Source organism: Channa argus, unplaced genomic scaffold, assembly GCF_033026475.1.
Source record: "Channa argus isolate prfri unplaced genomic scaffold, Channa argus male v1.0 Contig011, whole genome shotgun sequence".
NCBI classification, from domain to species: Eukaryota; Metazoa; Chordata; class Actinopteri; order Anabantiformes; family Channidae; genus Channa; species Channa argus.
The window spans coordinates 812,366-839,257 of NW_027125230.1; the positions used below are offsets into that span (position 1 = coordinate 812,366).

Here is a 26,892-nt window from a genome sequence, read left to right on the forward strand (position 1 = left end):
AAACCACGGCACAAAACCTAACAATTCAAAAATGCTAAATAAGGTTTGGAAACCAAGAACAGCAAACAGGTGCTGATGCCAGAAAGAGCCTCGCTAGCTGTTGGGAACCGTACTTTTAAAACTCCAGGAAGTGTAGGATGGACCAATCAGCTTCCTGTACTGCCCCCCAATCCAGCCAATCAGGCAGGGCACCTATAAGAACAACAAAATAAAAACAACACATATGGCCAGGACCGTAACATGGTCTACTAGTAATGAAGCACGATGGTTGGCAAACCAATAAACTAACAAAACAGCAATGAAAGAACAAAATTTGATGAAAATATAGAACAATTTCTATGAATAAATAGGCAGTAACACCAGCTTGTGCTGCCCGTAAACCCAAGCAAAAAAGCTTACAACACCTGGTATTCCCAGGCGGTCTTCCTACCAAGTACTAACCAGGCCCGGCTCTATTTGGCTGCCGAGATCGGACGAGATCGGGCGCTTAGAGAGCAGTGTGGCCGTAACATGCATTTGACATCATCAACAGCTCTTAAAAACACTAGAGAAGCAGAATGCATGACACTTGCTAAGAAGAAGATAAATGTGGCAAAGTACAAAGTACTATAACTGTACTGGTCTGTTACGCCCCTGTCTAGGGGGTCAGGGTGAAACATACAAAGATAAATTTGCATGTTCCCTCTCCGATCCCCAAACCAAAATCCAGGATTGAGATGTTCCAACAGAATGATATTTATTTTAAACGAAAGAAAGTGTCAAACAAAACATGACACTACAACTCAGGGCGAACCAAGGCCAACATAATAAACAAAATAAGCCATTTCCCACAGAAAGTGCTAGCTAGCCTGATAGAAAGAAACAAACCAAAAGACAGTCGCTAACCCTAACTCCCTAATGTGAAAACAAGAGAAAACAATCAAAAGAAAAATGGCAGTCCACCCCTACAGATTTAATACTATTTACAAAATATACAATTTATAAACAAAACCACGGCACAAAACCTAACAATTCAAAAATGCTAAATAAGGTTTGGAAACCAAGAACAGCAAACAGGTGCTGATGCCAGAAAGAGCCTCGCTAGCTGTTGGGAACCGTACTTTTAAAACTCCAGGAAGTGTAGGATGGACCAATCAGCTTCCTGTACTGCCCCCCAATCCAGCCAATCAGGCAGGGCACCTATAAGAACAAGAAAATAAAAACAACACATATGGCCAGGACCGTAACATGGTCTACTAGTAATGAAGCACGATGGTTGGCAAACCAATAAACTAACAAAACAGCAATGAAAGAACAAAATTTGATGAAAATATAGAACAATTTCTATGAATAAATAGGCAGTAACACCAGCTTGTGCTGCCCGTAAACCCAAGCAAAAAAGCTTACAACACCTGGTATTCCCAGGCGGTCTTCCTACCAAGTACTAACCAGGCCCGGCTCTATTTGGCTGCCGAGATCGGACGAGATCGGGCGCTTAGAGAGCGGTGTGGCCGTAAGCTGCATTTGACATCATCAACAGCTCTTAAAAACACTAGAGAAGCAGAATGCATGACACTTGCTAAGAAGAAGATAAATATGGCAAAGTACAAAGTACTATAACTGTACTGGTCTGTTACGCCCCTGTCTAGGGGGTCAGGGTGAAACATACAAAGATAAATTTGCATGTTCCCTCTCCGATCCCCAAACCAAAATCCAGGATTGAGATGTTCCAACAGAATGATATTTATTTTAAACGAAAGAAAGTGTCAAACAAAACATGACACTACAACTCAGGGCGAACCAAGGCCAACATAATAAACAAAATAAGCCATTTCCCACAGAAAGTGCTAGCTAGCCTGATAGAAATAAACAAACCAAAAGACAGTCGCTAACCCTAACTCCCTAATGTGAAAACAAGAGAAAACAATCAAAAGAAAAATGACAGTCCACCCCTACAGATTTAATACTATTTACAAAATATACAATTTATAAACAAAACCAGGGCACAAAACCTAACAATTCAAAAATGCTAAATAAGGTTTGGAAACCAAGAACAGCAAACAGGTGCTGATGCCAGAAAGAGCCTCGCTAGCTGTTGGGAACCGTACTTTTAAAACTCCAGCAAGTGTAGGATGGACCAATCAGCCTCCTGTACTGCCCCCCAATCCGGCCAATCAGGCAGGGCACCTATAAGAACAAGAAAATAAAAACAACACATATGGCCAGGACCGTAACATGGTCTATTAGTAATGAAGCACGATGGTTGACAAACCAATAAAGTAGCAAAACAGCAATGAAAGAACAAAATTTGATGAAAATATAGAACAATTTCTATGAATAAATAGGCAGTAACACCAGCTTGTGCTGCCCGTAAACCCAAGCAAAAAAGCTTACAGCACCTGGTATTCCCAGGCGGTCTTCCTACCAAGTACTAACCAGGCCCGGCCCTATTTGGCTGCCGAGATCGGACAAGATCGGGCGCTTAGAGAGCGGTGTGGCCGTAACATGCATTTGACATCATCAACAGCTCTTAAAAACGCTAGAGAAGCAGAATGCATGACACTTGCTAAGAAGAAGATAAATGTGGCAAAGTACAAAGTACTATAACTGTACTGGTCTGTTACGCCCCTGTCTAGGGGGTCAGGGTGAAACATACAAAGATAAATTTGCATGTTCCCTCTCCGATCCCCAAACCAAAATCCAGGATTGAGATGTTCCAACAGAATGATATTTATTTTAAACGAAAGAAAGTGTCAAACAAAACATGACACTACAACTCAGGGCGAACCAAGGCCAACATAATAAACAAAATAAGCCATTTCCCACAGAAAGTGCTAGCTAGCCTGATAGAAAGAAACAAACCAAAAGACAGTCGCTAACCCTAACTCCCTAATGTGAAAACAAGAGAAAACAATCAAAAGAAAAATGGCAGTCCACCCCTACAGATTTAATACTATTTACAAAATATACAATTTATAAACAAAACCACGGCACAAAACCTAACAATTCAAAAATGCTAAATAAGGTTTGGAAACCAAGAACAGCAAACAGGTGCTGATGCCAGAAAGAGCCTCGCTAGCTGTTGGGAACCGTACTTTTAAAACTCCAGGAAGTGTAGGATGGACCAATCAGCTTCCTGTACTGCCCCCCAATCCAGCCAATCAGGCAGGGCACCTATAAGAACAAGAAAATAAAAACAACACATATGGCCAGGACCGTAACATGGTCTACTAGTAATGAAGCACGATGGTTGGCAAACCAATAAAGTAACAAAACAGCAATGAAAGAACAAAATTTGATGAAAATATAGAACAATTTCTATGAATAAATAGGCAGTAACACCAGCTTGTGCTGCCCGTAAACCCAAGCAAAAAAGCTTACAACACCTGGTATTCCCAGGCGGTCTTCCTACCAAGTACTAACCAGGCCCGGCTCTATTTGGCTGCCGAGATCGGACGAGATCGGGCGCTTAGAGAGCGGTGTGGCCGTAAGCTGCATTTGACATCATCAACAGCTCTTAAAAACGCTAGAGAAGCAGAATGCATGACACTTGCTAAGAAGAAGATAAATATGGCAAAGTACAAAGTACTATAACTGTACTGGTCTGTTACGCCCCTGTCTAGGGGGTCAGGGTGAAACATACAAAGATAAATTTGCATGTTCCCTCTCCGATCCCCAAACCAAAATCCAGGATTGAGATGTTCCAACAGAATGATATTTATTTTAAACGAAAGAAAGTGTCAAACAAAACATGACACTACAACTCAGGGCGAACCAAGGCCAACATAATAAACAAAATAAGCCATTTCCCACAGAAAGTGCTAGCTAGCCTGATAGAAAGAAACAAACCAAAAGACAGTCGCTAACCCTAACTCCCTAATGTGAAAACAAGAGAAAACAATCAAAAGAAAAATGGCAGTCCACCCCTACAGATTTAATACTATTTACAAAATATACAATTTATAAACAAAACCAGGGCACAAAACCTAACAATTCAAAAATGCTAAATAAGGTTTGGAAACCAAGAACAGCAAACAGGTGCTGATGCCAGAAAGAGCCTCGCTAGCTGTTGGGAACCGTACTTTTAAAACTCCAGGAAGTGTAGGATGGACCAATCAGCTTCCTGTACTGCCCCCCAATCCGGCCAATCAGGCAGGGCACCTATAAGAACAAGAAAATAAAAACAACACATATGGCCAGGACCGTAACATGGTCTACTAGTAATGAAGCACGATGGTTGGCAAACCAATAAAGTAACAAAACAGCAATGAAAGAACAAAATTTGATGAAAATATAGAACAATTTCTATGAATAAATAGGCAGTAACACCAGCTTGTGCTGCCCGTAAACCCAAGCAAAAAAGCTTACAGCACCTGGTATTCCCAGGCGGTCTTCCTACCAAGTACTAACCAGGCCCGGCCCAATTTGGCTGCCGAGATCGGACGCTTAGAGAGCGGTGTGGCCGTAAGCTGCATTTCACATCATCAACAGCTCTTAAAAACACTAGAGAAGCAGAATGCATGACACTTGCTAAGAAGAAGATAAATGTGGCAAAGTACAAAGTACTATAACTGTACTGGTCTGTTACGCCCCTGTCTAGGGGGTCAGGGTGCAACATACAAAGATAAATTAGCATTTTCCCTCTCCGATCCCCAAACCAAAATCCAGGATCGAGATGTTCCAACAGAATGATATTTATTTTAAACGAAAGAAAGTGTCAAACAAAACATGACACTACAACTCAGGGCGAACCAAGGCCAACATAATAAACAAAATAAGCCATTTCCCACAGAAAGTGCTAGCTAGCCTGATAGAAATAAACAAACCAAAAGACAGTCGCTAACCCTAACTCCCTAATGTGAAAACAGTCCAAAGAAAATGGCAGTTCACCCCTTCAGATTTAATACTATTTATAAAATATACAATTTATAAACAAAACCACGGCACAAAACCTAACAATTCAAAAATGCTAAATAAGGTTTGGAAACCAAGAACAGCAAACAGGTGCTGATGCCAGAAAAAGCCTCGCTAGCTGTTGGGAACCGTACTTTTAAAACTCCAGGAAGTGTAGGATGGACCAATCAGCTTCCTGTACTGCCCCCCAATCCAGTCAATCAGGCAGGGCACCTATAAGAACAAGAAAATAAAAACAACACATATGGCCAGGACCGTAACATGGTCTACTAGTAATGAAGCACGTTGGTTGGCAAACCAATAAAGTAGCAAAACAGCAATGAAAGAACAAAATTTGATGAAAATATAGAACAATTTCTATGAATAAATAGGCAGTAACACCAGCTTGAGCTGCCCGTAAACCCAAGCAAAAAAGCTTACAGCACCTGGTATTCCCAGGCGGTCTTCCTACGAAGTACTAACCAGGCCCAGCCCTATTTGGCTGCCGAGATCGGGCGCTTAGAGAGCAGTGTGGCCGTAACATGCATTTGACATCATTAACAGCTCTTAAAAACGCTAGAGAAGCAGAATGCATGACACTTGCTAAGAAGAAGATAAATGTGGCAAAGTACAAAGTACTATAACTGTACTGGTCTGTTACGCCCCTGTCTAGGGGGTCAGGGTGAAACATACAAAGATAAATTTGCATGTTCCCTCTCCGATCCCCAAACCAAAATCCAGGATTGAGATGTTCCAACAGAATGATATTTATTTTAAACGAAAGAAAGTGTCAAACAAAACATGACACTACAACTCAGGGCGAACCAAGGCCAACATAATAAACAAAATAAGCCATTTCCCACAGAAAGTGCTAGCTAGCCTGATAGAAAGAAACAAACCAAAAGACAGTCGCTAACCCTAACTCCCTAATGTGAAAACAAGAGAAAACAATCAAAAGAAAAATGGCAGTCCACCCCTACAGATTTAATACTATTTACAAAATATACAATTTATAAACAAAACCAGGGCACAAAACCTAACAATTCAAAAATGCTAAATAAGGTTTGGAAACCAAGAACAGCAAACAGGTGCTGATGCCAGAAAGAGCCTCGCTAGCTGTTGGGAACCGTACTTTTAAAACTCCAGCAAGTGTAGGATGGACCAATCAGCCTCCTGTACTGCCCCCCAATCCGGCCAATCAGGCAGGGCACCTATAAGAACAAGAAAATAAAAACAACACATATGGCCAGGACCGTAACATGGTCTACTAGTAATGAAGCACGATGGTTGGCAAACCAATAAAGTAACAAAACAGCAATGAAAGAACAAAATTTGATGAAAATATAGAACAATTTCTATGAATAAATAGGCAGTAACACCAGCTTGTGCTGCCCGTAAACCCAAGCAAAAAAGCTTACAGCACCTGGTATTCCCAGGCGGTCTTCCTACCAAGTACTAACCAGGCCCGGCCCAATTTGGCTGCCGAGATCGGACGAGATCGGGCGCTTAGAGAGCGGTGTGGCCGTAAGCTGCATTTGACATCATCAACAGCTCTTAAAAACGCTAGAGAAGCAGAATGCATGACACTTGCTAAGAAGAAGATAAATGTGTCAAAGTACAAAGTACTATAACTGTACTGGTCTGTTACGCCCCTGTCTAGGGGGTCAGGGTGAAACATACAAAGATAAATTTGCATGTTCCCTCTCCGATCCCCAAACCAAAATCCAGGATTGAGATGTTCCAACAGAATGATATTTATTTTAAACGAAAGAAAGTGTCAAACAAAACATGACACTACAACTCAGGGCGAACCAAGGCCAACATAATAAACAAAATAAGCCATTTCCCACAGAAAGTGCTAGCTAGCCTGATATAAATAAACAAACCAAAAGACAGTCGCTAACCCTAACTCCCTAATGTGAAAACAAGAGAAAACAATCAAAAGAAAAATGGCAGTCCACCCCTACAGATTTAATACTATTTACAAAATATACAATTTATAAACAAAACCACGGCACAAAACCTAACAATTCAAAAATGCTAAATAAGGTTTGGAAACCAAGAAGAGCAAACAGGTGCTGATGCCAGAAAGAGCCTCGCTAGCTGTTGGGAACCGTACTTTTAAAACTCCAGGAAGTGTAGGATGGACCAATCAGCTTCCTGTACTGCCCCCCAATCCGGCCAATCAGGCAGGGCACCTATAAGAACAAGAAAATAAAAACAACACATATGGCCAGGACCGTAACATGGTCTACTAGTAATGAAGCACGATGGTTGACAAACCAATAAAGTAGCAAAACAGCAATGAAAGAACAAAATTTGATGAAAATATAGAACAATTTCTATGAATAAATAGGCAGTAACACCAGCTTGTGCTGCCCGTAAACCCAAGCAAAAAAGCTTACAGCACCTGGTATTCCCAGGCGGTCTTCCTACCAAGTACTAACCAGGCCCGGCTCTATTTGGCTGCCGAGATCGGACGAGATCGGGCGCTTAGAGAGCGGTGTGGCCGTAAGCTGCATTTGACATCATCAACAGCTCTTAAAAACGCTGGAGAAGCAGAATGCATGACACTTGCTAAGAAGAAGATAAATGTGGCAAAGTACAAAGTACTATAACTGTACTGGTCTGTTACGCCCCTGTCTAGGGGGTCAGGGTGCAACATACAAAGATAAATTAGCATGTTCCCTCTCCGATCCCCAAACCAAAATCCAGGATCGAGATGTTCCAACAGAATGATATTTATTTTAAACGAAAGAAAGTGTCAAACAAAACATGACACTACAACTCAGGGCGAACCAAGGCCAACATAATAAACAAAATAAGCCATTTCCCACAGAAAGTGCTAGCTAGCCTGATAGAAATAAACAAACCAAAAGACAGTCGCTAACCCTAACTCCCTAATGTGAAAACAAGAGAAAACAATCAAAAGAAAAATGGCAGTCCACCCCTACAGATTTAATACTATTTACAAAATATACAATTTATAAACAAAACCAGGGCACAAAACCTAACAATTCAAAAATGCTAAATAAGGTTTGGAAACCAAGAACAGCAAACAGGTGCTGATGCCAGAAAGAGCCTCGCTAGCTGTTGGGAACCGTACTTTTAAAACTCCAGCAAGTGTAGGATGGACCAATCAGCCTCCTGTACTGCCCCCCAATCCGGCCAATCAGGCAGGGCACCTATAAGAACAAGAAAATAAAAACAACACATATGGCCAGGACCGTAACATGGTCTACTAGTAATGAAGCACGATGGTTGACAAACCAATAAAGTAGCAAAACAGTAATGAAAGAACAAAATTTGATGAAAATATAGAACAATTTCTATGAATAAATAGGCAGTAACACCAGCTTGTGCTGCCCGTAAACCCAAGCAAAAAAGCTTACAGCACCTGGTATTCCCAGGCGGTCTTCCTACCAAGTACTAACCAGGCCCGGCTCTATTTGGCTGCCGAGATCGGACGAGATCGGGCGCTTAGAGAGCGGTGTGGCCGTAAGCTGCATTTGACATCATCAACAGCTCTTAAAAACGTTGGAGAAGCAGAGTGCATGAAACTAGCTAAGAAGAAGATAAATGTGGCAAAGTACAAAGTACTATAACTGTACTGGTCTGTTACGCCCCTGTCCAGGGGGTCAGGGTGCAACATACAAAGATAAATTAGCATGTTCCCTCTCCGATCCCCAAACCAAAATCCAGGATCGAGATGTTCCAACAGAATGATATTTATTTTAAACGAAAGAAAGTGTCAAACAAAACATGACACTACAACTCAGGGCGAACCAAGGCCAACATAATAAACAAAATAAGCCATTTCCCACAGAAAGTGCTAGCTAGCCTGATAGAAATAAACAATCCAAAAGACAGTCGCTAACCCTAACTCCCTAATGTGAAAACAAGAGAAAACAATCCAAAGAAAATGGCTGTTCACCCCTACAGATTTAATACGAATTACAAAATAAACAATTTATAAACAAAACCACGGCACAAAACCTAACAATTCAAAAATGCTAAATAAGGTTTGGAAACCAAGAACAGCAAACAGGTGTTGCTGCCAGAAAGAGCCTCGCTAGCTGTTGGGAACCGTACTTTTAAAACTCCAGGAAGTGTAGGATGGACCAATCAGCTTCCTGTACTGCCCCCCAACCCGGCCAATCAGGCAGGGCACCTATAAGAACAACAAAATAAAAACAACACATATGGCCAGGACCGTAACGTGGTCTACTAGTAATGAAGCACGATGGTTGACAAACCAATAAAGTAGCAAAACAGCAATGAAAGAACAAAATTTGATAAAAATATATTACAATTTCTATGAATAAATAGGCAGTAACACCAGCTTGTGCTGCCCGTAAACCCAAGCAAAAAAGCTTACAGCACCTGGTATTCCCAGGCGGTCTTCCTACCAAGTACTAACCAGGCCCGGCTCTATTTGGCTGCCGAGATCGGACGAGATCGGGCGCTTAGAGAGCGGTGTGGCCGTAAGCAGCATTTGACATCATCAACAGCTCTTAAAAACGCTGGAGAAGCAGAATGCATGACACTTGCTAAGAAGAAGATAAATGTGGCAAAGTACAAAGTACTATAACTGTACTGGTCTGTTACGCCCCTGTCCAGGGGGTCAGGGTGCAACATACAAAGATAAATTAGCATGTTCCCTCTCCGATCCCCAAACCAAAATCCAGGATTGAGATGTTCCAACAGAATGATATTTATTTTAAACGAAAGAAAGTGTCAAACAAAACATGACACTACAACTCAGGGCGAACCAAGGCCAACATAATAAACAAAATAAGCCATTTCCCACAGAAAGTGCTAGCTAGCCTGATAGAAATAAACAAACCAAAAGACAGTCGCTAACCCTAACTCCCTAATGTGAAAACAAGAGAAAACAATCAAAAGAAAAATGGCAGTCCACCCCTACAGATTTAATACTATTTACAAAATATACAATTTATAAACAAAACCAGGGCACAAAACCTAACAATTCAAAAATGCTAAATAAGGTTTGGAAACCAAGAACAGCAAACAGGTGCTGATGCCAGAAAGAGCCTCGCTAGCTGTTGGGAACCGTACTTTTAAAACTCCAGCAAGTGTAGGATGGACCAATCAGCCTCCTGTACTGCCCCCCAATCCGGCCAATCAGGCAGGGCACCTATAAGAACAAGAAAATAAAAACAACACATATGGCCAGGACCGTAACATGGTCTACTAGTAATGAAGCACGATGGTTGACAAACCAATAAAGTAGCAAAACAGTAATGAAAGAACAAAATTTGATGAAAATATAGAACAATTTCTATGAATAAATAGGCAGTAACACCAGCTTGTGCTGCCCGTAAACCCAAGCAAAAAAGCTTACAGCACCTGGTATTCCCAGGCGGTCTTCCTACCAAGTACTAACCAGGCCCGGCTCTATTTGGCTGCCGAGATCGGACGAGATCGGGCGCTTAGAGAGCGGTGTGGCCGTAAGCTGCATTTGACATCATCAACAGCTCTTAAAAACGTTGGAGAAGCAGAGTGCATGAAACTAGCTAAGAAGAAGATAAATGTGGCAAAGTACAAAGTACTATAACTGTACTGGTCTGTTACGCCCCTGTCCAGGGGGTCAGGGTGCAACATACAAAGATAAATTAGCATGTTCCCTCTCCGATCCCCAAACCAAAATCCAGGATCGAGATGTTCCAACAGAATGATATTTATTTTGAACGAAAGAAAGTGTCAAACAAAACATGACACTACAACTCAGGGCGAACCAAGGCCAACATAATAAACAAAATAAGCCATTTCCCACAGAAAGTGCTAGCTAGCCTGATAGAAATAAACAATCCAAAAGACAGTCGCTAACCCTAACTCCCTAATGTGAAAACAAGAGAAAACAATCCAAAGAAAATGGCTGTTCACCCCTACAGATTTAATACGAATTACAAAATAAACAATTTATAAACAAAACCACGGCACAAAACCTAACAATTCAAAAATGCTAAATAAGGTTTGGAAACCAAGAACAGCAAACAGGTGTTGCTGCCAGAAAGAGCCTCGCTAGCTGTTGGGAACCGTACTTTTAAAACTCCAGGAAGTGTAGGATGGACCAATCAGCTTCCTGTACTGCCCCCCAACCCGGCCAATCAGGCAGGGCACCTATAAGAACAACAAAATAAAAACAACACATATGGCCAGGACCGTAACGTGGTCTACTAGTAATGAAGCACGATGGTTGACAAACCAATAAAGTAGCAAAACAGCAATGAAAGAACAAAATTTGATAAAAATATATTACAATTTCTATGAATAAATAGGCAGTAACACCAGCTTGTGCTGCCCGTAAACCCAAGCAAAAAAGCTTACAGCACCTGGTATTCCCAGGCGGTCTTCCTACCAAGTACTAACCAGGCCCGGCTCTATTTGGCTGCCGAGATCGGACGAGATCGGGCGCTTAGAGAGCGGTGTGGCCGTAAGCAGCATTTGACATCATCAACAGCTCTTAAAAACGCTGGAGAAGCAGAATGCATGACACTTGCTAAGAAGAAGATAAATGTGGCAAAGTACAAAGTACTATAACTGTACTGGTCTGTTACGCCCCTGTCCAGGGGGTCAGGGTGCAACATACAAAGATAAATTAGCATGTTCCCTCTCCGATCCCCAAACCAAAATCCAGGATTGAGATGTTCCAACAGAATGATATTTATTTTAAACGAAAGAAAGTGTCAAACAAAACATGACACTACAACTCAGGGCGAACCAAGGCCAACATAATAAACAAAATAAGCCATTTCCCACAGAAAGTGCTAGCTAGCCTGATAGAAATAAACAAACCAAAAGACAGTCGCTAACCCTAACTCCCAAATGTGAAAACAATCCAAAGAAAATGGCAGTTCACCCCTACAGATTTAATACTATTTACAAAATATACAATTTATAAACAAAACCAGGGCACAAAACCTAACAATTCAAAAATGCTAAATAAGGTTTGGAAACCAAGAACAGCAAACAGGTGCTGATGCCAGAAAGAGCCTCGCTAGCTGTTGGGAACCGTACTTTTAAAACTCCAGCAAGTGTGGCATGGACCAATCAGCCTCCTGTACTGCCCCCCAATCCGGCCAATCAGGCAGGGCACCTATAAGAACAAGAAAATAAAAACAACACATATGGCCAGGATCGTAACATGGTCTACTAGTAATGAAGCACGATGGTTGGCAAACCAATAAAGTAACAAAACAGCAATGAAAGAACAAAATTTGATGAAAATATAGAACAATTTCTATGAATAAATAGGCAGTAACACCAGCTTGTGCTGCCCGTAAACCCAAGCAAAAAAGCTTACAGCACCTGGTATTCCCAGGCGGTCTTCCTACCAAGTACTAACCAGGCCCGGCCCAATTTGGCTGCCGAGATCGGACGCTTAGAGAGCGGTGTGGCCGTAAGCTGCATTTCACATCATCAACAGCTCTTAAAAACGCTAGAGAAGCAGAATGCATGACACTTGCTAAGAAGAAGATAAATGTGTCAAAGTACAAAGTACTATAACTGTACTGGTCTGTTACGCCCCTGTCTAGGGGGTCAGGGTGCAACATAAAAAGATAAATTAGCATTTTCCCTCTCCGATCCCCAAACCAAAATCCAGGATCGAGATGTTCCAACAGAATGATATTTATTTTAAACGAAAGAAAGTGTCAAACAAAACATGACACTACAACTCAGGGCGAACCAAGGCCAACATAATAAACAAAATAAGCCATTTCCCACAGAAAGTGCTAGCTAGCCTGATAGAAAGAAACAAACCAAAAGACAGTCGCTAACCCTAACTCCCTAATGTGAAAACAAGAGAAAACAATCAAAAGAAAATGGCTGTTCACCCCTACAGATTTAATACTATTTACAAAATATACAATTTATAAACAAAACCACGGCACAAAACCTAACAATTCAAAAATGCTAAATAAGGTTTGGAAACCAAGAACAGCAAACAGGTGCTGCTGCCAGAAAGAGCCTCGCTAGCTGTTGGGAACTGTACTTTTAAAACTCCAGGAAGTGTAGGATGGACCAATCAGCTTCCTGTACTGCCCCTCAATCCGGCCAATCAGGCAGGGCACGTATAAGAACAACAAAATAAAAACAACACATATGGCCAGGACCGTAACATGGTCTACTAGTAATGAAGCACGATGGTTGACAAACCAATAAAGTAGCAAAACAGTAATGAAAGAACAAAATTTGATGAAAATATAGAACAATTTCTATGAATAAATAGGCAGTAACACCAGCTTGTGCTGCCCGTAAACCCAAGCAAAAAAGCTTACAGCACCTGGTATTCCCACACGGTCTTCCTACCAAGTACTAACCAGGCCCGGCTCTATTTGGCTGCCGAGATCGGACGAGATCGGGCGCTTAGAGAGCGGTGTGGCCGTAAGCTGCATTTGACATCATCAACAGCTCTTAAAAACACTGGAGAAGCAGAATGCATGACACTTGCTAAGAAGAAGATAAATGTGGCAAAGTACAAAGTACTATAACTGTACTGGTCTGTTACGCCCCTGTCTAGGGGGTCAGGGTGAAACATACAAAGATAAATTAGCATGTTCCCTCTCCGATCCCGAAAACAAAATCCAGGATTGAGATGTTCCAACAGAATGATATTTATTTTAAACGAAAGAAAGTGTCAAGCAAAACATGACACTACAACTCAGGGCGAACCAAGGCCAACATAATAAACAAAATAAGCCATTTCCCACAGAAAGTGCTAGCTAGCCTGATAGAAATAAACAAACCAAAAGACAGTCGCTAACCCTAACTCCCTAATGTGAAAACAAGAGAAAACAATCAAAAGAAAATGGCTGTTCACCCCTACAGATTTAATACTATTTACAAAATACACAATTTATAAACAAAACCACGGCACAAAACCTAACAATTCAAAAATGCTAAATAAGGTTTGGAAACCAAGAACAGCAAACAGGTGCTGATGCCAGAAAGAGCCTCGCTAGCTGTTGGGAACCGTACTTTTAAAACTCCAGCAAGTGTAGGATGGACCAATCAGCTTCCTGTACTGCCCCCCAATCCGGCCAATCAGGCAGGGCACCTATAAGAACAAGAAAATAAAAACAACACATATGGCCAGGACCGTAACATGGTCTATTAGTAATGAAGCACGATGGTTGGCAAACCAATAAAGTAGTAAAACAGCAATGAAAGAACAAAATTTGATGAAAATATAGAACAATTTCTATGAATAAATAGGCAGTAACACCAGCATGTGCTGCCCGTAAACCCAAGCAAAAAAGCTTACAGCACCTGGTATTCCCAGGCGGTCTTCCTACCAAGTACTAACCAGGCCCGGCCCTATTTGGCTGCCGAGATCGGACGAGATCGGGCGCTTAGAGAGCGGTGTGGCCGTAACATGCATTTGACATCATCAACAGCTCTTAAAAACGCTAGAGAAGCAGAATGCATGACACTTGCTAAGAAGAAGATAAATGTGGCAAAGTACAAAGTACTATAACTGTACTGGTCTGTTACGCCCCTGTCTAGGGGGTCAGGGTGAAACATACAAAGATAAATTTGCATGTTCCCTCTCCGATCCCCAAACCAAAATCCAGGATTGAGATGTTCCAACAGAATGATATTTATTTTAAACGAAAGAAAGTGTCAAACAAAACATGACACTACAACTCAGGGCGAACCAAGGCCAACATAATAAACAAAATAAGCCATTTCCCACAGAAAGTGCTAGCTAGCCTGATAGAAATAAACAAACCAAAAGACAGTCGCTAACCCTAACTCCCTAATGTGAAAACAAGAGAAAACAATCAAAAGAAAAATGGCAGTCCACCCCTACAGATTTAATACTATTTACAAAATATACAATTTATAAACAAAACCACGGCACAAAACCTAACAATTCAAAAATGCTAAATAAGGTTTGGAAACCAAGAACAGCAAACAGGTGCTGATGCCAGAAAGAGCCTCGCTAGCTGTTGGGAACCGTACTTTTAAAACTCCAGGAAGTGTAGGATGGACCAATCAGCTTCCTGTACTGCCCCCCAATCCAGCCAATCAGGCAGGGCACCTATAAGAACAAGAAAATAAAAACAACACATATGGCCAGGACCGTAACATGGTCTACTAGTAATGAAGCACGATGGTTGGCAAACCAATAAAGTAACAAAACAGCAATGAAAGAACAAAATTTGATGAAAATATAGAACAATTTCTATGAATAAATAGGCAGTAACACCAGCTTGTGCTGCCCGTAAACCCAAGCAAAAAAGCTTACAGCACCTGGTATTCCCAGGCGGTCTTCCTACCAAGTACTAACCAGGCCCGGCCCAATTTGGCTGCCGAGATCGGACGAGATCGGGCGCTTAGAGAGCGGTGTGGCCGTAAGCTGCATTTCACATCATCAACAGCTCTTAAAAACGCTAGAGAAGCAGAATGCATGACACTTGCTAAGAAGAAGATAAATGTGTCAAAGTACAAAGTACTATAACTGTACTGGTCTGTTACGCCCCTGTCTAGGGGGTCAGGGTGCAACATACAAAGATAAATTAGCATTTTCCCTCTCCGATCCCCAAACCAAAATCCAGGATCGAGATGTTCCAACAGAATGATATTTATTTTAAACGAAAGAAAGTGTCAAACAAAACATGACACTACAACTCAGGGCGAACCAAGGCCAACATAATAAACAAAATAAGCCATTTCCCACAGAAAGTGCTAGCTAGCCTGATAGAAATAAACAAACCAAAAGACAGTCGCTAACCCTAACTCCCTAATGTGAAAACAGTCCAAAGAAAATGGCAGTTCACCCCTACAGATTTAATACTATTTACAAAATATACAATTTATAAACAAAACCACGGCACAAAACCTAACAATTCAAAAATGCTAAATAAGGTTTGGAAACCAAGAACAGCAAACAGGTGCTGATGCCAGAAAAAGCCTCGCTAGCTGTTGGGAACCGTACTTTTAAAACTCCAGGAAGTGTAGGATGGACCAATCAGCTTCCTGTACTGCCCCCCAATCCAGTCAATCAGGCAGGGCACCTATAAGAACAAGAAAATAAAAACAACACATATGGCCAGGACCGTAACATGGTCTACTAGTAATGAAGCACGTTGGTTGGCAAACCAATAAAGTAGCAAAACAGCAATGAAAAAACAAAATTTGATGAAAATATAGAACAATTTCTATGAATAAATAGGCAGTAACACCAGCTTGTGCTGCCCGTAAACCCAAGCAAAAAAGCTTACAGCACCTGGTATTCCCAGGCGGTCTTCCTACGAAGTACTAACCAGCCCCGGCCCTATTTGGCTGCCGAGATCGGACGAGATCGGGCGCTTAGAGAGCAGTGTGGCCGTAACATGCATTTGACATCATCAACAGCTCTTAAAAACGCTAGAGAAGCAGAATGCATGACACTTGCTAAGAAGAAGATAAATGTGGCAAAGTACAAAGTACTATAACTGTACTGGTCTGTTACGCCCCTGTCTAGGGGGTCAGGGTGAAACATACAAAGATAAATTTGCATGTTCCCTCTCCGATCCCCAAACCAAAATCCAGGATTGAGATGTTCCAACAGAATGATATTTATTTTAAACGAAAGAAAGTGTCAAACAAAACATGACACTACAACTCAGGGCGAACCAAGGCCAACATAATAAACAAAATAAGCCATTTCCCACAGAAAGTGCTAGCTAGCCTGATAGAAAGAAACAAACCAAAAGACAGTCGCTAACCCTAACTCCCTAATGTGAAAACAAGAGAAAACAATCAAAAGAAAAATGGCAGTCCACCCCTACAGATTTAATACTATTTACAAAATATACAATTTATAAACAAAACCACGGCACAAAACCTAACAATTCAAAAATGCTAAATAAGGTTTGGAAACCAAGAACAGCAAACAGGTGCTGATGCCAGAAAGAGCCTCGCTAGCTGTTGGGAAACGTACTTTTAAAACTCCAGCAAGTGTAGGATGGACCAATCAGCCTCCTGTACTGCCCCCCAATCCGGCCAATCAGGCAGGGCACCTATAAGAACAAGAAAATAAAAACAACACATATGGCCAGGACCGTAACATGGTCTACTAGTAATGAAGCACGATGGTTGGCAAACCAATAAAGTAACAAAACAGCAATGAAAGAACAAAATTTGATGAAAATATAGAACAATTTCTATGAATAAATAGGCAGTAACACCAGCTTGTGCTGCCCGTAAACCCAAGCAAAAAAGCTTACAGCACCTGGTATTCCCAGGCGGTCTTCCTACCAAGTACTAACCAGGCCCGGCCCAATTTGGCTGCCGAGATCGGACGCTTAGAGAGCGGAGTGGCCGTAAGCTGCATTTCACATCATCAACAGCTCTTAAAAACGCTAGAGAAGCAGAATGCATGACACTTGCTAAGAAGAAGATAAATGTGTCAAAGTACAAAGTACTATAACTGTACTGGTCTGTTACGCCCCTGTCTAGGGGGTCAGGGTGCAACATACAAAGATAAATTAGCATTTTCCCTCTCCGATCCCCAAACCAAAATCCAGGATCGAGATGTTCCAACAGAATGATATTTATTTTAAACGAAAGAAAGTGTCAAACAAAACATGACACTACAACTCAGGGCGAACCAAGGCCAACATAATAAACAAAATAAGCCATTTCCCACAGAAAGTGCTAGCTAGCCTGATAGAAATAAACAAACCAAAAGACAGTCGCTAACCCTAACTCCCTAATGTGAAAACAGTCCAAAGAAAATGGCAGTTCACCCCTACAGATTTAATACTATTTACAAAATATACAATTTATAAACAAAACCACGGCACAAAACCTAACAATTCAAAAATGCTAAATAAGGTTTGGAAACCAAGAACAGCAAACAGGTGCTGATGCCAGAAAGAGCCTCGCTAGCTGTTGGGAACCGTACTTTTAAAACTCCAGGAAGTGTAGGATGGACCAATCAGCTTCCTGTACTGCCCCCCAATCCAGCCAATCAGGCAGGGCACCTATAAGAACAACAAAATAAAAACAACACATATGGCCAGGACCGTAACATGGTCTACTAGTAATGAAGCACGATGGTTGGCAAACCAATAAACTAACAAAACAGCAATGAAAGAACAAAATTTGATGAAAATATAGAACAATTTCTATGAATAAATAGGCAGTAACACCAGCTTGTGCTGCCCGTAAACCCAAGCAAAAAAGCTTACAACACCTGGTATTCCCAGGCGGTCTTCCTACCAAGTACTAACCAGGCCCGGCTCTATTTGGCTGCCGAGATCGGACGAGATCAGGCGCTTAGAGAGCGGTGTGGCCGTAAGCTGCATTTGACATCATCAACAGCTCTTAAAAACGCTAGAGAAGCAGAATGCATGACACTTGCTAAGAAGAAGATAAATATGGCAAAGTACAAAGTACTATAACTGTACTGGTCTGTTACGCCCCTGTCTAGGGGGTCAGGGTGAAACATACAAAGATAAATTTGCATGTTCCCTCTCCGATCCCCAAACCAAAATCCAGGATTGAGATGTTCCAACAGAATGATATTTATTTTAAACGAAAGAAAGTGTCAAACAAAACATGACACTACAACTCAGGGCGAACCAAGGCCAACATAATAAACAAAATAAGCCATTTCCCACAGAAAGTGCTAGCTAGCCTGATAGAAAGAAACAAACCAAAAGACAGTCGCTAACCCTAACTCCCTAATGTGAAAACAAGAGACAACAATCAAAAGAAAATGGCTGTTCACCCCTACAGATTTAATACTAATTACAAAATATACAATTTATAAACAAAACCACGGCACAAAACCTAACAATTCAAAAATGCTAAATAAGGTTTGGAAACCAAGAACAGCAAACAGGTGCTGATGCCAGAAAGAGCCTCGCTAGCTGTTGGGAACCGTACTTTTAAAACTCCAGGAAGTGTAGGATGGACCAATCAGCTTCCTGTACTGCCCCCCAATCCAGCCAATCAGGCAGGGCACCTATAAGAACAAGAAAATAAAAACAACACATATGGCCAGGACCGTAACATGGTCTACTAGTAATGAAGCACGATGGTTGGCAAACCAATAAACTAACAAAACAGCAATGAAAGAACAAAATTTGATGAAAATATAGAACAATTTCTATGAATAAATAGGCAGTAACACCAGCTTGTGCTGCCCGTAAACCCAAGCAAAAAAGCTTACAGCACCTGGTATTCCCAGGCGGTCTTCCTACCAAGTACTAACCAGGCCCGGCCCTATTTGGCTGCCGAGATCGGACAAGATCGGGCGCTTAGAGAGCGGTGTGGCCGTAACATGCATTTGACATCATCAACAGCTCTTAAAAACGCTAGAGAAGCAGAATGCATGACACTTGCTAAGAAGAAGATAAATGTGGCAAAGTACAAAGTACTATAACTGTACTGGTCTGTTACGCCCCTGTCTAGGGGGTCAGGGTGAAACATACAAAGATAAATTTGCATGTTCCCTCTCCGATCCCCAAACCAAAATCCAGGATTGAGATGTTCCAACAGAATGATATTTATTTTAAACGAAAGAAAGTGTCAAACAAAACATGACACTACAACTCAGGGCGAACCAAGGCCAACATAATAAACAAAATAAGCCATTTCCCACAGAAAGTGCTAGCTAGCCTGATAGAAAGAAACAAACCAAAAGACAGTCGCTAACCCTAACTCCCTAATGTGAAAACAAGAGAAAACAATCAAAAGAAAAATGGCAGTCCACCCCTACAGATTTAATACTATTTACAAAATATACAATTTATAAACAAAACCACGGCACAAAACCTAACAATTCAAAAATGCTAAATAAGGTTTGGAAACCAAGAACAGCAAACAGGTGCTGATGCCAGAAAGAGCCTCGCTAGCTGTTGGGAACCGTACTTTTAAAACTCCAGGAAGTGTAGGATGGACCAATCAGCTTCCTGTACTGCCCCCCAATCCAGCCAATATGGCAGGGCACCTATAAGAACAAGAAAATAAAAACAACACATATGGCCAGGACCGTAACATGGTCTACTAGTAATGAAGCACGATGGTTGGCAAACCAATAAAGTAACAAAACAGCAATGAAAGAACAAAATTTGATGAAAATATAGAACAATTTCTATGAATAAATAGGCAGTAACACCAGCTTGTGCTGCCCGTAAACCCAAGCAAAAAAGCTTACAGCACCTGGTATTCCCAGGCGGTCTTCCTACAAAGTACTAACCAGGCCCGGCCCTATTTGGCTGCCGAGATCGGACGAGATCGGGCGCTTAGAGAGCGGTGTGGCCGTAAGCTGCATTTGACATCATCAACAGCTCTTAAAAACGCTAGAGAAGCAGAATGCATGACACTTGCTAAGAAGAAGATAAATATGGCAAAGTACAAAGTACTATAACTGTACTGGTCTGTTACGCCCCTGTCTAGGGGGTCAGGGTGAAACATACAAAGATAAATTTGCATGTTCCCTCTCCGATCCCCAAACCAAAATCCAGGATTGAGATGTTCCAACAGAATGGTATTTATTTTAAACGAAAGAAAGTGTCAAACAAAACATGACACTACAACTCAGGGCGAACCAAGGCCAACATAATAAACAAAATAAGCCATTTCCCACAGAAAGTGTTAGCTAGCCTGATAGAAATAAACAAACCAAAAGACAGTCGCTAACCCTAACTCCCTAATGTGAAAACAAGAGAAAACAATCAAAAGAAAATGGCTGTTCACCCCTACAGATTTAATACTATTTACAAAATATACAATTTATAAACAAAACCACGGCACAAAACCTAACAATTCAAAAATGCTAAATAAGGTTTGGAAACCAAGAACAGCAAACAGGTGCTGATGCCAGAAAGAGCCTCGCTAGCTGTTGGGAACCGTACTTTTAAAACTCCAGGAAGTGTAGGATGGACAAATCAGCTTCCTGTACTGCCCCCCAATCCGGCCAATCAGGCAGGGCACCTATAAGAACAAGAAAATAAAAACAACACATATGGCAAGGACCGTAACATGGTCTACTAGTAATGAAGCACGATGGTTGACAAACCAATAAAGTAGCAAAACAGCAATGAAAGAACAAAATTTGATGAAAATATAGAACAATTTCTATGAATAAATAGGCAGTAACACCAGCTTGTGCTGCCCGTAAACCCAAGCAAAAAAGCTTACAGCACCTGGTATTCCCAGGCGGTCTTCCTACCAAGTACTAACCAGGCCCGGCTCTATTTGGCTGCCGAGATCGGACGAGATCGGGCGCTTATTTTTTTTTTTTTTTATCTTTTTATTATCAAAAATACACTTTACAAAATAAAAATTAACTATATACAGAGAAACATAAAGAAAAAGAGTAAATTCATTCGTCTTTTTAACAGTAAATCAAACAAATTAAAGCAAAGCAAGCCTCTTCCCCTTTTTTCCACATATTTGTATGCACATATATACATGTATACATACATATATATACATACACACATATATATACATATATACATACACCTACATACACACATACATTCTTAAATATATACGCCCATATACTACAAGGTTAAATAAATTCACCCAAAATCGAAGTGCAATCTACCCTCCCCATCCAGCTCACATAAATCATTCCTTGCCCCCCACCTAGCTATAAACTCATCCTCATCCACTGAAAACAGAATTCTCATGTAATGTGTCACCATATTTTGAAAAAAACCCACCCTGTTTGTCCTTTTCCCCCCATACAAAGCATAATTTCTACCAACATACAACACATGACGTGCTACACTCAATAAAAAATTGATTAAACCAACATTACATCTTTTATCACCTTTTTGTTTCCCAAAGCACCACACCCAGTCCCATGCTTCCCCTTCTAACTTAGGCAGTTTACACTTATTGATTAACAACGTTTTAACCCAGTCCCTGAAATCCCGTGTGACTGTACAGTATAGCATAAAGTGGTTAAAATCTTCATCTTCCACCCTACAGACCGGACAGGTTCTCGCATACGTGCTTTTACTTATCTGGTGAAGGACGACAGAAACCAGCACCCTTCTGTGACGCAGCAGGAAGTTTGAGTTTGTTATTGCAGGGGGAAGCCACTTACTGTGTATATTTGACCAAATTTCAGAGACGGGACGGGTAAGAAAGAGATGAGACCATGCAGTGTTTGCTGTAGGTTCTTGGAATATTTTGTTAATTAAAACCCTATACCAAAATTTTGATTGTAAATCTTGCAGTTTTCTGTTTTTGACGTCACAGGTCAGAGCAAAATCCAGCTCGTCGTCCTCCACCCGATCCTCATCCACTTCCGACAACCACTCTTTCCACTCTTGCGGCATTCGCTCTAATAAATCATCACAAAATCGAACAACTCTAGCCTTTTTTATATTAAACCCTTTCATCCTAATTTTACTAAATACCGCAAGAGGGCTAGGAGCCCCTGTCTGGTCTAAAACATCTTTAATCTGATGTAGCGCCTCAGTCAAGATGCCCCGACCGGCCTTACATCCCTCTCGGCCGCTGAGGCAGGGGTTCCCAAAGATGGGCTGGTTTAACACACTTTGTTTTGATGTAATTACACACTCCAACTGGGGCAGGATTTCCACCCATGCCTCAGCCGCCTCCTGGAAGAGTGGACATGTTCCCACAATAGGCCGGCCGAGTGTGACGCTACATAGATTGTAAAAGCCGCACATACCTCTTTTCAGTACATCATCATACAAATAATCCTCCCATATGTTTTTAGTTTTCTGGCTCAGCATTTTCTTAAACAGTTTTATTCTTAATGACTTCAATTTTGCTTTTAAATTACACAGTTTGAGTCCCCCCTTTTTGTACGGCCCGACCAGTGTCTTATGTGCAATTTTCATTGCTCTCCCCTTCCATAGAAAATCCTCAATAGCGCTGCTCAGGCGTACCAGTACATCACTCGGCAGGTGACAAACCTGCATGGTGTAGACAAGTCTCGGCACAATTACTGCATTTATTACAGTGATTTTCCCTTTTAAACCTAATCCCCTCATTCTCCACAGTGCGAGCCTTGATCTACACCCCGCAACCTGCTCTTCCCAGGATCTACGACTGCTGTCTTCTGGTTGTGAGCCCAAATATACACCAAGTACTTTAACCTCAGGCCCGCCCCTTTTAAAATGCTGGCCTTCCTCCCCAAGAACAGTACCAGGCCCCAGGATCAAACTCGATTTGTCCTTATTTACCCGTGCTCCCGCAGCTTGCTCATATGCATCTAGATGTTGCAAAACCCTTCGCAAACTATCCCCATCCCTGACCATGATGTTAATATCATCTGCATATTGTGCTATTTTGAAATCAGTTCCTCTGGGCGACGTGATCCCAATTATTTGAGAGTCAGATATAATTGACTGTGCTAGAGGTTCTGCCACTATTGCATAGAGCATAGCTGATAGGGGGCACCCCTGTCTCACTGATCTTTCTAAGGGGACGGGATCTGTCACGAAGCCATTGCACTTCACGACACTAGTAGCTCGGCTGTACAGTAACTTCATCCACCCTCGAAAAGTTGGGCCGAACCCAAAAACCCCCAGACACTCGAAGAGAAAATCGTGACTCACTCTGTCAAATGCCTTCTCTAGATCTACATTAAGGTATATACCTCCTGTAGCCATTAAATTCTCCAATGAGAATTTTGTTGACAAAATGCAGTCAGCGATATCCCTCCCCGGAATGCTGTAAGTCTGGGTAGGCCCAACTATCGAGCCAATCACTCCCTTAAGCCTGAACCCTAGCACCTTAGCGAGGATCTTATAGTCAGTATTGAGCAGACTAATTGGCCTATAATTTGCCAGGTCATCTCTGGCGCCTTTGTTTTTATAAACTAGAGTGATCACACCCCTTAAAAAAGACTCCGCGCACCTGTTCTCCTCCTGCATGGCAGAGTATAGCCTGCAGAGGACGGGGGCCAGTATGTTGCTGAAATGTTGGTAAAACTCAGCTGAGAGACCATCCACACCCGGGCTTTTAGATGTATTAAGGCTTCCAATCGCTGCTCTCACTTCTTCAATCTGAATGTCACCATCACACAGAGCCGCATCCTCGTGACTGAGGGAGCAGCCAATTTTTCCTAATACTGTGCCCATTTGTGCTTTTTTAATATGTTGTTTGCTAAACAAATTAGCGTAGTAGTCTTGTATTGCTTGTAAAATATCCACTATATCAGTATGTGTGTTTCCATCAAGGTCTTTTATTTCTGGTATGTATGTTTTTGCCTGTTTCCTTTTTTCCAAACCTAGAAAAAAAGCAGTACAGCGCTCCCCTTTCAACATGTGTTGTGCTTTACTGCGGATCATTGCGCCTCTGCATTTTCTCTCATCTAACCGTCTCAGCTGCTCCCTCAATCCAAGATAGACATCCAAGGGACGGTCACACTCAGCCTCAATAAGCTCAAGCTCCTCTTTTAGATGATGTCTCAGCTCAGCCTCCTCTGTCTTTTCCCTCAGCCTCTTCTCTCTGCTCAGAGCGATACAACGCTTTTTAATTTTAAATTTGGTGCGCTCCCACCACTCAATGATATCCACGACATAATCACTCTCATCACATAGAGCAGAGAGAAAAGACTTCATTTTATCTTTAAAAACTTGATCTTCAAGGAGGGAAGTGTTAAAACACCACAGGCCCCCATTCCTTTGCATACCACCCTCCCCTAGAGTCACCTTTAAACAGGCATGATCACTCCAGGAACAAAAACAATATTTACACTCATTTAATTCTTGCACCAAACTCGACGCCAACAAACACAGGTCAATCCTGGATTGCTTTAGCCTGCCCAATACCACTTGCCTGCGCGAATACGCCCGGGTGCCGGGGTTCAGCACTCTCCACGCATCTATCAAATCACACTCATCCATCCATACAAAAACAGCCGATCTACTAATGTCTTGTTTAAATTTATTATTAACTCCTACGTCCGCCTTAGTCAGAGCAACATTCCAATCTCCTATCACTACCGAGCAATCATCTGTCCACCTTTTGCAGCGCTCAAAGAAACCTCTCCTTTCAGGTTCACTGTTCGGACCGTACAAATTCAGAATTCTATATTTTTTATTATAATGTATTATATCAATAACAATTAGTCTACCCTGTCCATCCTTAAAAATCTCCACAATACTCTCACACACACCCGGCTTTACAAAAATTGCCACTCCAGCAGTTTTGTTTGAGGAGAGGGAGTAAAAGAGCTCCCCTCTCCAAAAAGATTTTATAGTGTCTATTTTGTCCATGGACCACCTACATTCCTGGACACACAAGATGTCGCATGCCATTTCTCCACAGAGTTGCTCTATTTTCCCAATATTTGTTAACCCGTTTAAATTTTGCGATTGAAGCAGCATTATCAAGTAAACACCGATTAAAAAGGTCATTTCCTAAGCTGTTTTTTCCCTTTGCCTCTATTCCCTCCCTCACTCCTCCCTGATTTCTCTTGCTGTGGACGTTTTCTAACCTGCTTTATCTGCTGAACATCCATCTCCGAATCTGACTCTATACTGTCAGCCTGGGGAGCCAGCAGGGCAGCATCCGAGTCTTCCTCTCTAGGGGCGGGTGGTATTCCATTATGAGAGGGGACCTTCTGTGAAGCGAGCCAAGATGGGCTCAGCCAACCCCCTTCAGGGTGACCCGCCCTATCCCCGCTCCACTCTGCCAGCACTTGATCCATACTAGATCCCAACACATCCTCTCTTTCACTCCCATGTTCCTCCCGCACAGGCAGGTCACCGCCCTGCGTCTCCAACACCACCTCATCCTCCTGTTCACTCTCGCTGCCCATATTCAGCTCTGGCTCCTCTACAGGTCTAACCTCACTCCTGTCATCCTCGGAGATGGATTCCCTGCTACCCTCCCCATTCCCTTCATCTATATTTTTACATTGACATTCCTCTGTGGAGCTATGACATTCCATACATCTGTGCATCCTGGCATCACACTCACGTGCATAATGTCCCTGTTTATTACATTTAAAACAGGTGAAATCCGGACAGTCCCTCACGATGTGTCCCGGCTGTAAGCACATCCGACAAACTTTCACTTGATTATTGTGAATTACTCTAAAATACTCCGGACCATTAGCTGTCATGAATTTCGCTGAGTAGGGCAGTGACTGCACAGTTTCATTAAACTTTACCTTCATATATCTTGTACCGTCCGCCACATCAGTCCCGGGCCACATCCTCCTTTTAATAGGCGAGATCGCTCTCACTCCCCACACGTCCAGTTTTTCCATAATTTCCTCGTCCGTTATATACGCCGGCAAATTCAAAAAAGACACCACCAGTTCATCAATTGCTAATGTTTTTACCATTACCACCGCTTTACCAACTTTAAATCCATCCAGTAGCCTTTTCTTTCCAGCTTCACTTTTTACCGTCACCTCATATTTATTCGATCCGGTCTCACGCAGCGCAACTATGCCTCCACACACATCACGTATTGCTCGTAACAGTTCCATCGTTTTCACCTTCTCTTCACCAACCACCTCTGCCAATACAGTCAAATCTTTTTCGTACCTTTTTTCTCTCATTGTCTCCCGTCTTCCGCTCATCTCCGTCTGCATCCTCGCCCGTTCCTCCTGATGTTTTCCATCCACACAAATGCCATCAATCTCCAACCTATTCTGCCGCTGCTCTCCGACCAAATCCACTCCTTTCCCCGTCCTCTTTGCTGAAGTAATCCTCTGCATTGACAAGCCCGGAACTTGCCCGCCATTTCTCTTCTCTCCCTGCTCCACGGCCTGGCGTTTGCTTCCTCCCGCTCCGTACTCTATTTCGGCTGGCATTGCCGTTTCCCCCCCACATCTCATGGTAGGAGCCACAATTTTCACAGCGTCCTCCGTCAATTTACCTCGTCTTTCTCCGCCATTCTCCATTTTACGTAGCTTGGCGAATCGAGTAACACTCGGCAAAAAAACAAAACCAAAATAAAATAAAAAAGAAAAAGGCAAAATGAAAGCGCCCCCGAACGGAGCAACTCCGCCGGGGGGATTAGTAACATAAACAAAATCGAAATCTCTAT

At 42.0% G+C, this 26,892-nt stretch overlaps 17 pseudogenes; all 17 read right to left on the reverse strand.

The window, feature by feature from the left end:
• Window positions 1–392: 392 nt before the first annotated feature.
• On the reverse strand, window positions 393–511 carry LOC137111558 (5S ribosomal RNA; annotated as a pseudogene).
• An 868-nt stretch (window positions 512–1,379) lies between these two features.
• LOC137112079 (5S ribosomal RNA) lies at window positions 1,380–1,498 on the reverse strand (annotated as a pseudogene).
• Window positions 1,499–2,366: 868 nt separating this feature from the next.
• LOC137111567 (5S ribosomal RNA) lies at window positions 2,367–2,485 on the reverse strand (annotated as a pseudogene).
• Window positions 2,486–3,353: 868 nt separating this feature from the next.
• On the reverse strand, window positions 3,354–3,472 carry LOC137112080 (5S ribosomal RNA; annotated as a pseudogene).
• Window positions 3,473–6,283: 2,811 nt separating this feature from the next.
• On the reverse strand, window positions 6,284–6,402 carry LOC137112181 (5S ribosomal RNA; annotated as a pseudogene).
• An 868-nt stretch (window positions 6,403–7,270) lies between these two features.
• On the reverse strand, window positions 7,271–7,389 carry LOC137111943 (5S ribosomal RNA; annotated as a pseudogene).
• Window positions 7,390–8,257: 868 nt separating this feature from the next.
• LOC137111944 (5S ribosomal RNA) lies at window positions 8,258–8,376 on the reverse strand (annotated as a pseudogene).
• Window positions 8,377–9,243: 867 nt separating this feature from the next.
• On the reverse strand, window positions 9,244–9,362 carry LOC137111945 (5S ribosomal RNA; annotated as a pseudogene).
• Window positions 9,363–10,230: 868 nt separating this feature from the next.
• On the reverse strand, window positions 10,231–10,349 carry LOC137111946 (5S ribosomal RNA; annotated as a pseudogene).
• An 867-nt stretch (window positions 10,350–11,216) lies between these two features.
• On the reverse strand, window positions 11,217–11,335 carry LOC137111947 (5S ribosomal RNA; annotated as a pseudogene).
• Window positions 11,336–13,168: 1,833 nt separating this feature from the next.
• On the reverse strand, window positions 13,169–13,287 carry LOC137112060 (5S ribosomal RNA; annotated as a pseudogene).
• Window positions 13,288–14,154: 867 nt separating this feature from the next.
• Window positions 14,155–14,273, reverse strand: LOC137111476 (5S ribosomal RNA; annotated as a pseudogene).
• An 868-nt stretch (window positions 14,274–15,141) lies between these two features.
• LOC137112182 (5S ribosomal RNA) lies at window positions 15,142–15,260 on the reverse strand (annotated as a pseudogene).
• Window positions 15,261–16,117: 857 nt separating this feature from the next.
• Window positions 16,118–16,236, reverse strand: LOC137111699 (5S ribosomal RNA; annotated as a pseudogene).
• A 1,834-nt stretch (window positions 16,237–18,070) lies between these two features.
• On the reverse strand, window positions 18,071–18,189 carry LOC137112200 (5S ribosomal RNA; annotated as a pseudogene).
• An 867-nt stretch (window positions 18,190–19,056) lies between these two features.
• Window positions 19,057–19,175, reverse strand: LOC137111568 (5S ribosomal RNA; annotated as a pseudogene).
• Window positions 19,176–20,043: 868 nt separating this feature from the next.
• Window positions 20,044–20,162, reverse strand: LOC137112058 (5S ribosomal RNA; annotated as a pseudogene).
• Window positions 20,163–26,892: the final 6,730 nt, after the last annotated feature.